Below are 16,103 nucleotides of genomic sequence, written 5' to 3'. Positions count from 1 at the left end.
TTCGAAAATGGCGCCCATGGTCAGTGATTATCGCTTATGGGACACCAAACCTAGCAATAATGTGATTGAATACGAAAATCACAGCTGTCTTGCCGTCTGCCTCGAATGTAGGCATCGCCTCGGCCCACTTAGTAAAATAATCAACCGCAAGGATGATATACGCATGCCCCCCGGCCGAGTGAGGGTTACATGTAATAAAATCGATTCCCCATTTAGCAAAAGGACCAACGACAATTATAGGGTGGAGAGGAGCAGGTGGTGCGCGCATCTTGCGATCAAACACTTGACAGTTGTGGCATTTTCGGATCGCAATGATATAGTCTTTAAACATGGACGGCCAGAAGTAGACAGCACGCAACACCTTCTGGGCTGTGGCATACCCAGACATATGACCGCCACACGCTCCAGAATGACAGTCATTCATAACCCTTTCTGCCTCTTCGTGAGTTAAGCAACGACGAAAAACCAAGTCTGCCCCATGACGATAAAGAGTATCTCCAATAATTTTGTACTGTTGGGACTGGAATCGAATTTTCCGACGTTCCGACTTTGAAGCTTCGGGCCGAAAGGATTGGGTTTGGAGATAGACGATTATATCCCCATACCATGGATCTAATGTGCTGATGAGAAACAAAGATTCGCCCGCAATGGGTTCCTCTGCCACAGTTTCCGTGTCAGCACGCGGGAAGTCACACATCAACTTTGCAAAGACTAAAGATTTCTTAGACTTAGATTTTTCAAATTCCAAGTCGAACTCCTGCAGGATAATGATCCATTTAGAGTACTTGCCCCCTAGCAATTGTTTAGTCAAAATATAGATCATAGGGTTGCAATCCGAAATGACTGTAGTTTTACGGAGAAGAATGTAATGACGAAAACGTTGGACAGCCTGAACGGCTGCCAGGGCCAATTTCTCCACATGCGAATATTTTAGCTCAGTGGGATTTAACGTCCTACTAAGATAATATATCACATGTTCCGTTGCGAATTCGTCTTCCTGAACTAACACCATTCCAATAGTGGAATGAGAGGCAGCGAGGTACAAAAAGTAGTCTTGGTTGTAGTTGGGAGGATGCAACAACGGTGCATGGGTCAACGCGTGTTTAAGTGCATCAAAAGATTGCTGAGCTATCTCATCCCAAGAGAATTGAGCGTTCTGTTTCAACAACCGTGTAAAACCTTTTGTAACCTCGGCGTAGTTAGGAATGAATCAATGTAGAAAGTTTGCTTTCCCCTGCAAACTTTGGAGTTGGCGGAGACTCGAAGGAGGAGGCAATTTGATGATAGCCTCTACCTTCGAGGGATCGACGCGAATGTCGGCTTTTGAAACTACAAACCCCAACAATCGTCCCACTTCTATGCAGAAGACACATTTGTGTGGATTCAACCGTATACGATAATGCCTACACCTCATAAAAATTGCTCGTAAATGGACAAGGTGATCAGATCGATGTAAGGAGTGAGCGGGCAAATCATCGAGATATGGTTGCACAATGTGCTTGATGTCATGAAATGCATAAGACATCGCCCTTTGAAAAGTGGCTCCGGCATTCTTAAGCCCAAAAGGTAATTTGCAATAAGCAAATGTCCCCCATGGAAAAATGAAAGCCGTTTTTGGTTGATCGGCAGGTAGAATATTGATTTGGTTGTAACCGGAAAAACCGTCCATAAAGGAAAATATTTCACTGCCGGCACAATCATCAATTATTTGATCGATATAGGGTGTTGGATAGTTGTCCTTGGGACAAACACGATTGATATCCCTATAGTTGATACATATTCTTATTGTTCCCTGTTTTTTGTTAACCGAAACAATATTCGATACCCAATCCGTTAACGGGATCGGATAAATGAAACCTGTTTTCAACAGCTTCTCAACTTCTGCTTTAATTGCAGCCGCTTTCCGAGGGTGTATCTGTCGCAGACGTTGCCGAACGGGTTTAGCGTCTGGGTAAGTCTTGATCTCATGAACAACAATGGAGGGATCAATTCCTGGCATTTCCTCATAGGACCAGGCAAACACGTCGCGGAATTCTTGAAATAGGGCCTTGTATGTTTGAATTTCGTCATCTGAACACGAGGCACCTATATGAATGTGTTCAACAATTCCGGCCTTCACTGAAATATGCGAGAAATGTTTCCCAAATTCAGCTCTGAATCAGGATGTTTCATTGGACTCTGAGCGTCTTTGACATATTCAGCTGTAAAGATTGATGAGAAATCGTTTTCAAAATGATCATCCTCAGGTAAAAATGAAGATCTATGATGGAGATCTTCCCATGGTAAATCGTCTACACACAGGACTTCACAAAGTTGTTCGTCAGATGACACAACTTCGGGAAGCGTTATTAATTCCGAGGTTGACGCGAAAAGGGATTCCTCACGGACCACATTCATTTGGTCGATTTTGGTTGAACTTGGGTCGGAAAAGGACTGCACGGCTTCATAGGCAATTTCATATGGACTCAAAGGCACTGCATCACCGAATGAGTCTATCTCAGATTCAGATGGGACAATCCAAGGATCATCGTAAATAATAGTATCTGACATAATCATATGAATGAATGCGAATGAAGGGTCTGCGTTGATTGGAGGAAAATGAAAAGTTCCTAGTAAACCAGAATCTTTAACTAATCCTACGCCAACATCCTTATAAGGGATAGTCGTTTTACCGACATGCTGGATACTCTCTGAAGAGGCTGGGTCGGATGAAAAATAAGCCAGCTGGTCTATGGTTACGATATTGGCATTATGTGGAAACTTTATTACTCTGAAGACCGATGAAATGACCGCTATCATAGCGTAAGACCAACTTCGACCCAAAAGAAGGTTGTAGTCCAGAGGGGCATCAACCACCTCCACATCTAGACTAACGGTTTTTCCTTCAACCCCTATAGGCAAATCCTGTAGAATGCCAAACGGATTGAACCCACGGCCATCAAAGGCCTTAAGAATTGTCGGGGATTGATTTAGTGAAGGAGAACCAAGCGATCTCCAACACTGTATCGACATAATACACATGGAAGCTCCCTCATCAATTACAGTCCGATGAATAGGCCTGTTTTTGACTATCACTGGGATCTGGAAAGCCATCTGATGAGGCAAACACGGTGTACTATTTTCTAGATCAAAGATTATTAGGTTCGGGTCCTGAACATCAATAGCTCCTATAGCCGACAAAAGTAATTTTCGCTGTGCTGGGCATGATTGCAGCACTTCTAAAGCCGACATTGCTGAAGGTGAAACAACTAAATCTTCAACAATGTTGTAATTCTGGGCCGCTCTCGCATGTGGATTGAAAGCAGACCTTCGAAGTACACCCTTGGCGGGCGGTTTTATTACTAAGTCAGGGTTAGGTTTCTCGATCTGTAGTGGATCGGAACCGAGAGCTGAGGTTGATGGATTTGAATGAGAAGATTCTGCTTCTTTCGATCCATCAACAGGACTTTTACTACCATAATCTTGCGATCGAGTCGCAATCCTTACATGAGACATCATCAATATGGGTTCTTCAGTGGCACTCGAGGAAGAACCTATCATCTTACTCTCCTGCTTTGGAAATGGATCTTTCCAAACAACAGGAGTTGAGGAACCCTTGACGATTTTCACAACCTCGACCCGATGGGGGCAATCTCTTGTAAAATGATCCTCTTCACAAATTAGACAAGGATATCGAGGTTTGCGCTTTTCGTCATTGGTTTCCGACTTTTCTGATTTCTCCTTTGGAGTCTTGTCTGCTTTATTCTTCTTCTTACCTTTCTTCTTCCCACCGTTTTTTGATTTAGCCGTAGATGACTCTACAGCGTGAATATCGGCGGAAATTTCAGGAGAAGACTCTCCTATTGGGGAATCTGGTAAGGTTATAATGGGCGAAGAATTCTTTGAAGATTTCTTCTTGCTTTTAGTATTTACCGAACCAATCATGCCATCAGCAGCATGAGATCCCGAAGGAGCAGTAGCGATTTGATTTGACTTTGGAAGATCTGGGATCTTTTCATGTAACGTACCTGACTGAGTGTAAACTAAGTCAAGGTACTGCGCTTGAGCAATTACTTGCTCCTCAGTAACTACTCCGGCCTTAGCTACATATTCAGTAATTTTCGGTAATAATGATTTAACAAACCATTCAGCTAAGATTTGGTCCGTGATAAAAACTTTCACTAATTGCCGTCGACGTCTCCATTCATGGATATGATCGGAAATATAAGTGGACGTCGACTGTTTTAGTGAAGTTAGTAGCTCCGTACCATTATCATATCTGACCGGCAACTGAAAATGAGTTAGGAACGAGGTAGCTAACTGACTAAAATTGTAAAAAGAGGCCTGTGGTAACTCAATGTACCACTTGGCCGCGAGACCAATGAGCGTACGCTGGAAGAGACGTAAGCGGATCGAATCATCCGAGATGGAATTTGAAGCACACCAGAGGTGGTAAGTCATCACATGATTGGACGGATCCTCTCCAGACTTACCTTCGAACTTGGGTATATCACTGGGCAACTTATTTGGCATTGGCGGCCAAAACGGAAGATAATTTATTGGATCGTTCGTTAGGCGCGACAAGTCTGGTAAATCCAAAGTTGCGATAAATGGTAATTGCCGATTAGGATCCCTAAAACTCTGGGTCACAAGACCAGTCCCAGGAGGAGGATATCTGTTGGGTCCCTATAATACTAGTGATTACCCCATTACTATTGTAGTTATACCCCCTATTTATATTGTTGTGCCCCTATTACCCCCATATTGTTATTTCTGTGCCCCTAGAATCCCTCTATTGTTATTTTTGTGGCTTTATATTATTATTATTAGGTCGGCTGGATTATATTGTGACTCCTTAGACTCCTATATATAGAAAGGAGGTTTTGTCATTTGAATCATCCAAGAATTGTTCATTTATGTAATGTAAAGGAGGTTTCCCCCTCGAAGAGGCTGAATTCTAAGGCGTGGATCTCTCTTTTCTATCTTTTTGTGAGCTGGTTTCATAACATTTGGTATCAGAGCTTTGGATTCTAGGGTTTCGCTGCTCCAAACAGGTCATCGTGGAATTTTCGCTATAACTTTTTTTCTGTGACGTTTCAGAAGTCGCAAAAAAAACCCATTTGAGAAGACATCGCGCTGAACCTTGGGTCCGAATTTCAGAGCTTTTCGCGCGATATTTGCGGAGATATGATCTGAGGAAGTTGGTCTTTTTGCAGACTCCTGAATTACATTCAAAACAGGTGACCTGGGGAAAATCGTCATAACTTTCTTTCTGAGGATCGGATTGAAATTTCGTAAGAAGTTACAGAAAGAGGAAGGACTGTAGTTTCTTGTGGGTGTTTTTTAGATCCAAAGGTCGAAACAGTGACTCGTGGCACGTCGTACAAGTTCGCTCTACTGAACCAGTCTAAAAGCAAGTCACTGTGGGAGATTTCACATAACTCTTCCTTGGAGAATCCAATTTGGCTCAGACTTGTGGCATTGGAAAGAGGACTCAGAAGGCTACTACAGGTAGCAATTTCAGAATTGGATGATCCGAAATTACAGAGATACATCAGATTCAATATCAGGCTTCTATAAAGTGAAAAAAGGTGTGTAGTTTTTTTTTTTTAATTTTTGTGTAAGCTTGGTTTAACGGAATTCAAAGGGCATAGTAAAGCATTATTATCGGTAACTGATGCCCCGAGGAAAGAAAATGCAAACACCTAGTAAGGAACCTGAAAGCTCTAGCATGACTCATGAAGAAGAGGAAGAAATGCTACATGATATATCAAAATTACAAGAACAAGTGCAACAAATGTCACGCTCACAAAAGCTAACAGAAGCTAAAATAAGTGGCGTGGAATCTAAGGTAAATGGCGTGGAATCTAAGATAAAGGGCATGGAAGCTAATATGGAGGATTCGATGGCAAATTTGAAGATAGATTTGAATACAAACATGGAAGAATTGAAGAAGTTGCTACAAGAAAGGGTCACTAATGGTGAAAAGGTAGTAAAGGAAACTCATGATGAGAACAAAAGAAATGTTAATCATGATTCCATAGACTCTAATGTTGGATCAAAGACTCACCATGTTCCAAAAATCGATATGAGGAAGTTTGATGGCAAGGATCCCGCCACATGGATATTACAGATGGAGCAATTCTTCGATCTCAATAATGTGCAAAACACACAAAAGGTACGTATGGCAACTTTATATTTGGAACCAAATCAGTTTGTATGGTATCAATGGCTTTGTTCTCGTAAACAATTTATCACTTGGGCAATTTTTACGGAAGAATTGATAGCACATTATGAGGATACAAAAAGCAACACTTTTTTTAGCCAATTGATAAGTCTCAAACAAAAGGGTTCAATAATGGAGCACATTGAGGAGTTCCAAAAATTGAACATAAGGGTAAAAGATATTCCAGAGGAGCATAGGATTGATGTGTTCATAGGGTCTTTAAAGGATAATATCCAACATGATGTGCGCCTTTGGGAACCTGATTCATTAGAGAAGGCATTCAGGTTAGCAAGAAAAATGGAAAGCAAAATTATGGCAACTAGGAAGCATACCATTCACAACTATAAAGACGGAAGTGTTGTTGCCCATAGTCTTCCACAACCTACAAGGTTGACACCACAACAATTGGAAGAAAAAAGAGCAAAAGGGCTTTGTTACAATTGTGATAGCAAATACACAAAAGGTCATAAGTGTGCTGAGAAGAAATTATTCTACATAGATTGTGAAGAGGAAGAAGAAAAGGAGCAAGAAAGGTCAAAAGAAGAGGATATATTCCAGGAACAAAGCCTAGATGAAGAACAAATAAATCCGACCATATCTTGTAATGCATTGGCGGGAATTACCACTCCTCAAACCATCAAGATAGAAGGACAAATCAAGAAGAAAAAGGTAATAGTGTTGATTGATTCAGGAAGCACCCACAATTTTATTCATTGTAGGGTAGCAAAAGAATTGAATTGCTTCCTATATCCAGCACCAGAGTGTCAAGTGATGATTGCAAATGGAGGAACAATAAATTGTTCTGGAAAGTGCCATAATATCAAGCTATCCATGGGAGAATATGTATTGACTAGCCCAATGCTTTCCATTCCAATGGGAGGTGCTGATGTTGTACTAGGAGTCCAATGGCTACAATCCTTGGGTACAATAGCTTTTAATTTTCAAGAACTTTTCATGAAATTTTCTGTGGAAGGAAAGGAAGTTGAATTAAGGGGTATTGCAGGGAAACCAGGAAAGATAATCAGCTCTAATGGAATGACAAAGCTTCTAAAAAAGGAGCAAAGAGGTGTAATTGCACAATTATGTTCGCTAGATGTTTCCACATTGGAATCATCTATTTCTCCAGATCTCCAAAAAGTCCTGGACAATCATTCCAAGGTATTTGAGACTCCCAAAGGTCTCCCACCTATGCGTGATCATGATCATGCTATTCATCTGATTCCAGGAAGTGTTCCTCCAAACATCAGGCCGTACAGATATCCATATGTCCAAAAAAGTGAAATTGAACGTATGGTTGCAGAAATGCTAGAGGCTGGTATAATTCAACCGAGTCAAAGTTCTTTCTCAGCTCCAGTAGTATTGGTGCACAAGAAGGATGGATCATGGCGCATGTGTCCAGATTATAGGGAGCTCAACAAGCTCACTATTAAAGATAAGTTCCCCATTCCTGTTATTGATGAATTACTGGATGAATTGCATGGATCAATTTACTTCACCAAGTTGGATCTTCGTTCGGGATATCATCAAATCAGAATGAAGATTGAAGACATTCCGAAAACAACATTTAGAACTCATGAGGGTCATTATGAATTTTTGGTCATGCCTTTTGGCCTTACCAATGCACCTTCAACATTTCAAGGTTTGATGAATTCAATTTTCAAACCATTCCTTAGAAAATTTGTGTTAGTATTTTTTGATGATATACTAATCTACAGCAAGTCTTGGAAGGATCATGTTGAACATGTTGACAGGGTGCTACAACTATTGGAGGAGAAACAATTATATGCAAAAAGATCCAAATGTTTCTTTGGAGTCCAGGAGGTGGAATATTTGGGTCATATTGTATCTCATGAAGGAGTTAAGGTAGACCCTAGCAAAATTAAAGCCATTAAGGAATGGAAAATCCCCACATCCATAAAGCATCTGCGAGGATTTCTTGGGTTGACAGGGTATTATCGCAAGTTTGTTAAGAATTATGGGAGAATAGCAGCACCTCTAACAACATTATTGAAGAAAGATTCATTTTCATGGACTTCGGAAGCAACAAAGGCCTTTGAACATCTTAAAGAGGCAATGTGCCAAGCACCGGTCTTAGCTACACCGGACTTCACAAAAACCTTTATTGTGGAATGTGATGCTTCAGGAAATGGAATTGGTGCTGTTCTAATGCAAGATGAAAGACCCATTGCTTTTGAAAGTCGTCCAATCAAGGGAAAGTTTTTAAGCAAAGCTATTTATGAGAAGGAAATGTTGGCAATACTCCATGCACTTAAGAAATGGCGACCCTACCTAATGGGAAGACACTTCAAGGTAAAAACGGATCATGATAGCCTTAAATACTTTTTAGAACAAAGATTATCCTCTGAAGAGCAACAAAAGTGGGTCACAAAGATGTTGGGTTATGACTTTGAAATCATCTACAAAAAAGGGAAGCAAAATGTGGTGGCAGATGCACTCTCAAGAAAGGATGAGGATGTGGAAGCATTGTTGTGTGCCATTTCTATTATCCAACCAGATTGGATAAACGAAGCAAGGGAGGAATGGAAGAATGACGAAGAAGTGTGGGCACTTATTCGAAAGCTACAACAAGATTCCAGTACTTCTGATACATTTAGCTGGAAAAATGATTCGTTATGGTACAAAGATCGCTTATACCTCTGTAAGAATTCCCAGCTAAAACAAAAGATTCTTATGGAATTGCACACTTCTCCCTTAGGAGGGCACTCAGGATTTTTAAAAACTTACCACAGGGTTAAGAAGGAATTTTTTTGGGATGGCCTTAAATCAGATATTCAAAAGTTTGTGGCGGAATGTTTGGTTTGCCAGCAAAATAAAGTTGAAACAATTAAGACACCGGGTCTATTACAACCTTTATCCATTCCAAGCCAACGTTGGGAGGAGGTTTCAATGGATTTTATCACAGGTTTACCCAAGTCTGAGGGAAAGAGTGTCATCATGGTGGTAGTTGACAGACTTACCAAGTATGCACACTTTTGTGCATTATCACATCCATTTAAAGCCAGTACAGTTTCTACTGCATTTATGGAAACAGTTCAAAAGCTACATGGAAACCCAAAGATTATTGTAAGTGACAGAGATCCCATTTTCACTGGAAATTTTTGGACAGAATTATTTTCTTGTCTTGGTACTCAGTTAGCTCATAGCTCATCTTATCATCCTCAATCTGATGGGCAAACTGAGATAGTAAACAAATGTTTGGAAGGATATCTTCGTTGCTTTGTATCTGATAAACAGACACAATGGGTCAAATGGTTGCCTCTGGCTGAATGGTGGTATAACACTTCCTTCCATACAACAACAAAAATGACCCCATTTATGGCACTTTATGGGTATCAACCACCATCCATCACATCATATTTAAGAGAAAATTCTAAGGTTCAGGCAGTGGAACATCACATCGAACATCAACAACAAGTCCTCCAACTCTTAAAGGATAACCTCGTGTTGGCACAAAATAGAATGAAACAACAGGCAGATCAACATCGCAGTGAAAGAAGTTTTGATGTAGGTGATTGGGTATTCCTACGGCTACAACCATATAAGCAAATGTCCCTAAAGCAAGCTAAGAAGGATAATAAATTATCACCAAAGTATTATGGTCCGTACAAGGTGTTGGAAAAGATTGGTACTATGGCATACAAATTGGAGCTTCCTGCAGCTTCTCGATTGCACCCAGTTTTCCATGTTTCATGTTTAAAGAAGGTTATAGGTGACAAGCTCCCAATTCAAACAATATTGCCAGAACTTGACGAGGAAGGAAAAATTATATTGGAACCGGAAGCAATCACAGAAACAAGAACTCGACAGCTACGAAATCGATCAATTTCAGAGTATCTTATCAAGTGGAAGAACTTATCCGCTGAAGATTCCACATGGGAGGATGAGAATTTTATGCAGAAGTATCCAGAACTGCTCAAGCGTTGAGGACAACACTTTTTTGAAGGAGAGGGGCATGTTGGGTCCCTATAATACTAGTGATTACCCCATTACTATTGTAGTTATACCCCCTATTTATATTGTTGTGCCCCTATTACCCCCATATTGTTATTTCTGTGCCCCTTAGAATCCCTCTATTGTTATTTTTGTGGCTTTATATTATTATTGTTAGGTCGGCTGTATTATATTGTGACTCCTTAGACTCCTATATATAGAAAGGAGGTTTTGTCATTTGAATCATCCAAGAATTGTTCATTTATGTAATGTAAAGGAGGTTGCCCCCTCGAAGAGGCTGAATTCTAAGGCGTGGATCTCTCTTTTCTATCTTTTTGTGAGCTGGTTTCATAACAATATCCTGGATAACTTGGAATAGGTATCGCATTCGGGATATTGTATCCTCCTGGAAAACCAGGATTAACCGGACCGTACTGGGGTTGCTGAGGTTGTTGATAAGTGTACCCAGGATACGGTTGATACTGGTAAACTGGCTGTTGGACAGCAAGCCCGTATTGGTACTGTCCCTGGTACGGTTGATAAGTGAATTGTGGTTGACTAGTGACAACCGTACTTAAACCAGGTTGTCCTACTGGCATCTGAACTGTAGTTTGAATCGTAGATCCAGACAATGGTAAAGATGTCTGAGGAGTAGTTGCAGAGACAGTAGAAACTGGAGCTGTCGATACTCCAGAAGTAAGTGTGGTGGAAGGAGCAGATGTTGCGGTAGTTGCAGCAGTCGTTTGAGATGGAGTACTAGGTGCAATTGGCGACTAAGTAACTACCGAAGGTACAGAAGTTTGAACATTAGACTGGACTGGTTGCTGGGATGGACCAGCAACTAAGGGTTGTCCAGCTTGAGATGACAACTGTACGCTTGGCTGCAATACTTGTTGAACTTGCGATGGATCCCACACTATGTTCATTCCGGGGTATTGACCCATGACAGGTTGAGGATATTGAGATCCATAACCGGATTGAGGGTAGGATTGATAACTGAAAGGTATATTTCCCGTACCTTGAACATAAGATTGACCTTGAGGTGGTTGATAACCTTGACTCGAGTATTGACCTTGAGGTTGATAACCTTGAGGTAAATACTGATACTGGGGTTGACCTTGAGCTATGAATTGATACTGAGGTTGACCCTGGGGTACATATTGAGGCTGGGGTTGACCTTGAGGAACGTATTGTACTATGGGTACATACTGTCCTTGAGGTTGTCCCCCAGACGCAATTTGTGTACCTTGAGGTTGCCCCCCAGGCGTTAATTGAGGCTGCCCCCCAGGCGGTAATTGGCCACCTTGAGGTTGAGAACCGGGAACTGAACCTGACATCATGTAAATGTCTCCTACACCCAACGGTTTATTACCATTATTTCCAGCTAATAACCCATGTTCAATGGGTTGAGGAGATGCTCCCGCAAAAGTACCAGAAAGTGACTGATACCCAGAGGGAACAGAAGAGCCGCCATACAAGAAAGATTCAGGAGATTGAGTGAACACGGACGACTGACCAGACATATTTACAGAAGTATATATACCTCCAGGTGGAAAAGGAGTACGAGGTGGAGAAAAACTTATCCCTGAGTTGTCTAAATAATTGGTTAACGAAAGGTACCAAGTAGTACTTCTAGAAGGACTGTAAAAGATAGATTCACGCTCCCTTAGATCAATAGTAGGTTGATCTTCAAGGATAGATACGCCAAATTCTTCCTCTGGAGCAAGTTCTTCAATAGCTATCAAACCAACAGGAAGATTTTCGGTGATGACTCTTTCTACCCTAGGTGAATCAGGTGCACTAGAAGTTGGAGTAACAGGTTCAGATATTTCAGGTTCTTCGCCTATATCACTAGTAGATGAAAAACTACCAGCAAGCTCGGAAACTGCAACAGCTTCAGGATTATAACCTGTTTCTAGACCTTGGTAATCTGGATGGACTACCAACGATGATTCTCCTTCTTCAGGTGAACCTACTTTACTGCCACTAGGAGTTACAAGGACTTTCAAACCTTCGTAATGACCCGGAACCTATTCAGGAGGTTTTCCCCGAAGTCTACGGGACTTCCTCAACAAATCGGCCACGGTAACAATCTAAGGAGACTTGCCCCGAAGTCTACGGGACTGTCTCGGTAATTCAACCACAGTTAAAGACTTTTAACTACTGCACACGCAAACAAAGTAAAATCTCAAAGCAAACCACCTAAAGTCTCTAAAGAACCAAACAAATTTGAAGCACATGCCTAAAGAATCTAGGGCGTCAAACCATACACAAACAGTAGCCTTCCGGACCGAAAACACTAGTTGGAGATGAAACCCAACATCGCCGAATTCAGTACAGAAGTGGTGGGCGGAACAGTTACCCCGGCAACCTGCTTAATGAATAGACCGGCACAAGTTCCTCCACTTTAACCGTCTCGAGTGAAGTGAACCCCCCGGAAAATCCAAGTGAGTCTAGCCGACGTCTGCTCCAGGTACAGTGGGATCTTCCCTCCACCGTCACCTCGGTAGAATCCTAAAGATAATGGTCACTAAGGTTACCAACAACAACAAATGCACCTGGGGGAACAGTCTACGACCCGATAGCACGCAAGGGCAGAGTAACAAGCTCAATCCCCTTACCGGCTCCTTGACAATAATCCAAGGTTTACCGACAAGTGACCCCAGGCTCCTTGACAATAATCCGAGGTTTACCGTTTGTAGTACGTGCGTATCTGGCGTCTTTCCCAATGAAGGAGGATTGATCCCCTCACTGGTTCGGACACGGTCTCGTGCTTCTCCTTTAAGAGGAGCTTTCCCAGAGTACAGATGAAACAGTCGGATTTATCCTACCACAAGATGAGCTACTTGTTTGGTTTTACTGTCTTGGAGAGTTAATTACTCTCATACTCCAAGACACTAGCCTGATCTATATTGGTGTTTCAGAGCCCTAGTAAATAAAAAGTTACTAAGTTGATTTTACTTTAAGCGTTAATTTTTATGGCTTTTCTTTAAGACAAAAGGTAGCGGAGACGAAACTGATGGTGTGTAGACTCGACCTAAATCCACTAAAAAGATGCACTTAGGATGATTTAAACTAATTTTTCCTTTTTCACTGAATTCCCTAGCTAAGAGAGTTGTAGAATGCAAAATTGATAAAAAGACAACTTTCTTGACAATGAAAATCAAAGAAACAAACTCTTTATCTTTTCAAAACACACAACACATGAAAACTAATCACTTCACGAAAATTCCTTTTTCTTTCAAAGACAATGCTACCAAAGCAAAATTTCCTTCAAAAGATATTTTTTATATTTTTTCCTAATTAATAAAGCATGTAAAACTTACTTTAACAAAAATCAAAGTTAAAAAAAAGCTATGGCAATCAAATCAACTCAATTTCACTCAAAAGAAAATCTAAGAGAAAAGCATCTAAAAGTAAATCTAACGAGGCAAAAGCCTACTAAAGATTATTCCTGGATGTTTTACTCAGTCAAAATGTAACTAAGGACTAGTTAATGCAGAACCAAAAACCAGTCAAAAACAAAAATCAAAATCTTTTGTTCTTTTTCTCAAGAATAAAATTCAAAGTTCAAACAACAAACTTTTTCGAGATTCGCAAAGAGAAGACGCAAAGGTAGGTCTCTCACAAGGGTGAATTCTATGATAGGCCCGACTCCTAAGAGGATTGAACAAAACCAGGGAGATCCAAAGTTTGACAACCTCTAACGCCAAAGTCACTACAGGACCAGTTAAAAATCAAACCCTAAGGCAAAACCTCTATGAATTTCACTAAAACTCTCGACACTGACGAAACAAGCTTAGGTGAAGATTTATGGCAGAAAACCAGTGGATCTGGGCAGAAAAAACAAATTAAAACTAAAATCTAAAAGGCAAAAAGAAGAAAATTGAAATTTTCTTAATTTTGACAGGGTACGCAGGCGACCTGTTTGCACAGGTGCGGGTACGCTCTGTGCACAAAGCTACAGTGCGTACAGGTACGCACTGTGCTCAACTCAGAGGCTGCGTACTTCTAGCAAAACTAAGAAAAGCTAAAATCTAATTTAACCCTAAGCTAGCCCACCCAAAAACACAGTCAGACAGCCAAAAACCAGAAAACAAACGACTTTTCTCAGATCAAAATTTCATACAAAGGAAAAAACATTCACATCAATGGAGTCCCCAGTGGAGTCGCCATTTTGTCATGCGGAAAGAGTCGATAGTGCGGACACAACCGACCTCCCTAGAAGCAAAAGCTTTCTAGTGACAAACAAGACAAATAAACACTACCTTTCTCTAAACATGCATTGAGAATACAAGTAATTAGGTGATTTTAACATACTTTTAGTCCAACGCTTTGTAGTAGTCCAGCCTCGCCGATCCGGATGAGCTCCTCCTTCTCTTCGAAACCTGCATTCACTAACAAGCCAAAAGATTAAATAGCACCTGATAAACTAATAAAACAATACATATCCATCATACAGACCAAGGAGTATATGAAACAAATCATGAATAATAATCTGTTGAGAAAAATGAGTTCATTTGCATTAAGTGGAAACAAAAGGAACCATTACAACCTGAGCCTTGGTGTTGTGCAAGTCCCTCCTAGGGTCCAGCAAGAGTTTTCCTTTACTTTGATCAGCTCACCCACTCTCAAATAAGGCTAGGAAAGGATGGGAATCTCTCCTCTCAAGCTTTACAAGGGAGTCCTAATTCCAGCAGCATCTACCCTTAGGAATGTTCAGCTTTTAACCTCCCCTCCCTTTGGCCCAATGCCTGTATTTATAGTGCTCTAGAGGAAGTTATTCAGGTCCACCATCAATGGGATAAGCCCCTCTTTGGATGGGATAGCTCCCCTCTTGATGGGATAAGTTCCTCTTTGGTAGGGATACATGAACCATCTGGAGGTGCTTCATACACGTCAAACAAGTTTCTAGAATGCTCTAGAAATGACCACAAGTAACTTTTTTGGAGTGAAACTTGCGCCTTTTGACCTTTACAGGAGTACGCACCCATTGCTTTATAGACAGAGCGTACAAGTACGCAGGTATTGTGAACTTGGGGTGCGTACACGCAGGTAAGCCTAAGAGAAACTGCGTACCCAGAGATATATATATTTTTAATGACTTTCTCTCTTTCTTGGAGTTTGACATGGAGAGCAGAGGTATGAGGCTTGCCAAGGAGGATAGTATGACAGTTGATGGAGCCATACTAACTGCAAATAGTCATGGTGACAAATTTTAGTGTAACAGCTGCAACGCCAGAAACAACAACTACGCAGTTGCTGCAACACCAGCAACAACAACTATCTAAAGCAGGGAAAACGTTATTTTGCAACAACTGGAACACCAGAAATGGCAAGCGGAAACAACAACTATCAGAAGATCGGCAGAGCTCCATGCTGACACAGCACGATCAACAACTGTCCAGAAAGGGTAAAACATAGTTACAGTTGCTGAAACACCAGGAACAACATGAGTTTACTAAATCAACAACAATGGTGAAGCGGCAAAGGATAGTACGAGGATTCCAAGAAGACGGTTGAGGTTCGTTTACCAGCTGTGTAATAGTAAGAGACCCAAGAAAGAATACACCGTCACACTGTTGTAACGGCATCCTGTAACAAGGATGGATTTCTTATTTTTGACAAAAAGGTTAAACTGAATGAACTATGACGGTCTATTGTAATAGATGTCTCCTCTATAAAGAGGAGACATCTACATTAGAAGGGGGGGGGGAAGAAAACAAGTTGTAAGGGAAATTTTGAAAAACAAAAGCAAGTCTGAATCTTCATTGTAGCTAGACATTTTGGCAGATGAATAAAAGGTTGTTCTGAGCATTTAATTCAGCATCTGTGTTCTGGGGAATCTTGTGAGAGGGACAGGGCCCACCTTCTTCACAAGATTCACCCATTTATTTTCTGTTAGTGTGTGAGTGTGTTTGAATTCTGTAGCATTACCTCTGATAAC

The sequence above is a fragment of the Pinus tabuliformis genome, chromosome 9, assembly GCF_031772625.1.
Source record: "Pinus tabuliformis cultivar Carrire ecotype Pingquan chromosome 9, CPIR1, whole genome shotgun sequence".
Lineage (NCBI taxonomy): Eukaryota > Viridiplantae > Streptophyta > Pinopsida > Pinales > Pinaceae > Pinus > Pinus tabuliformis.
This window is presented reverse-complemented; position numbering follows the sequence as displayed.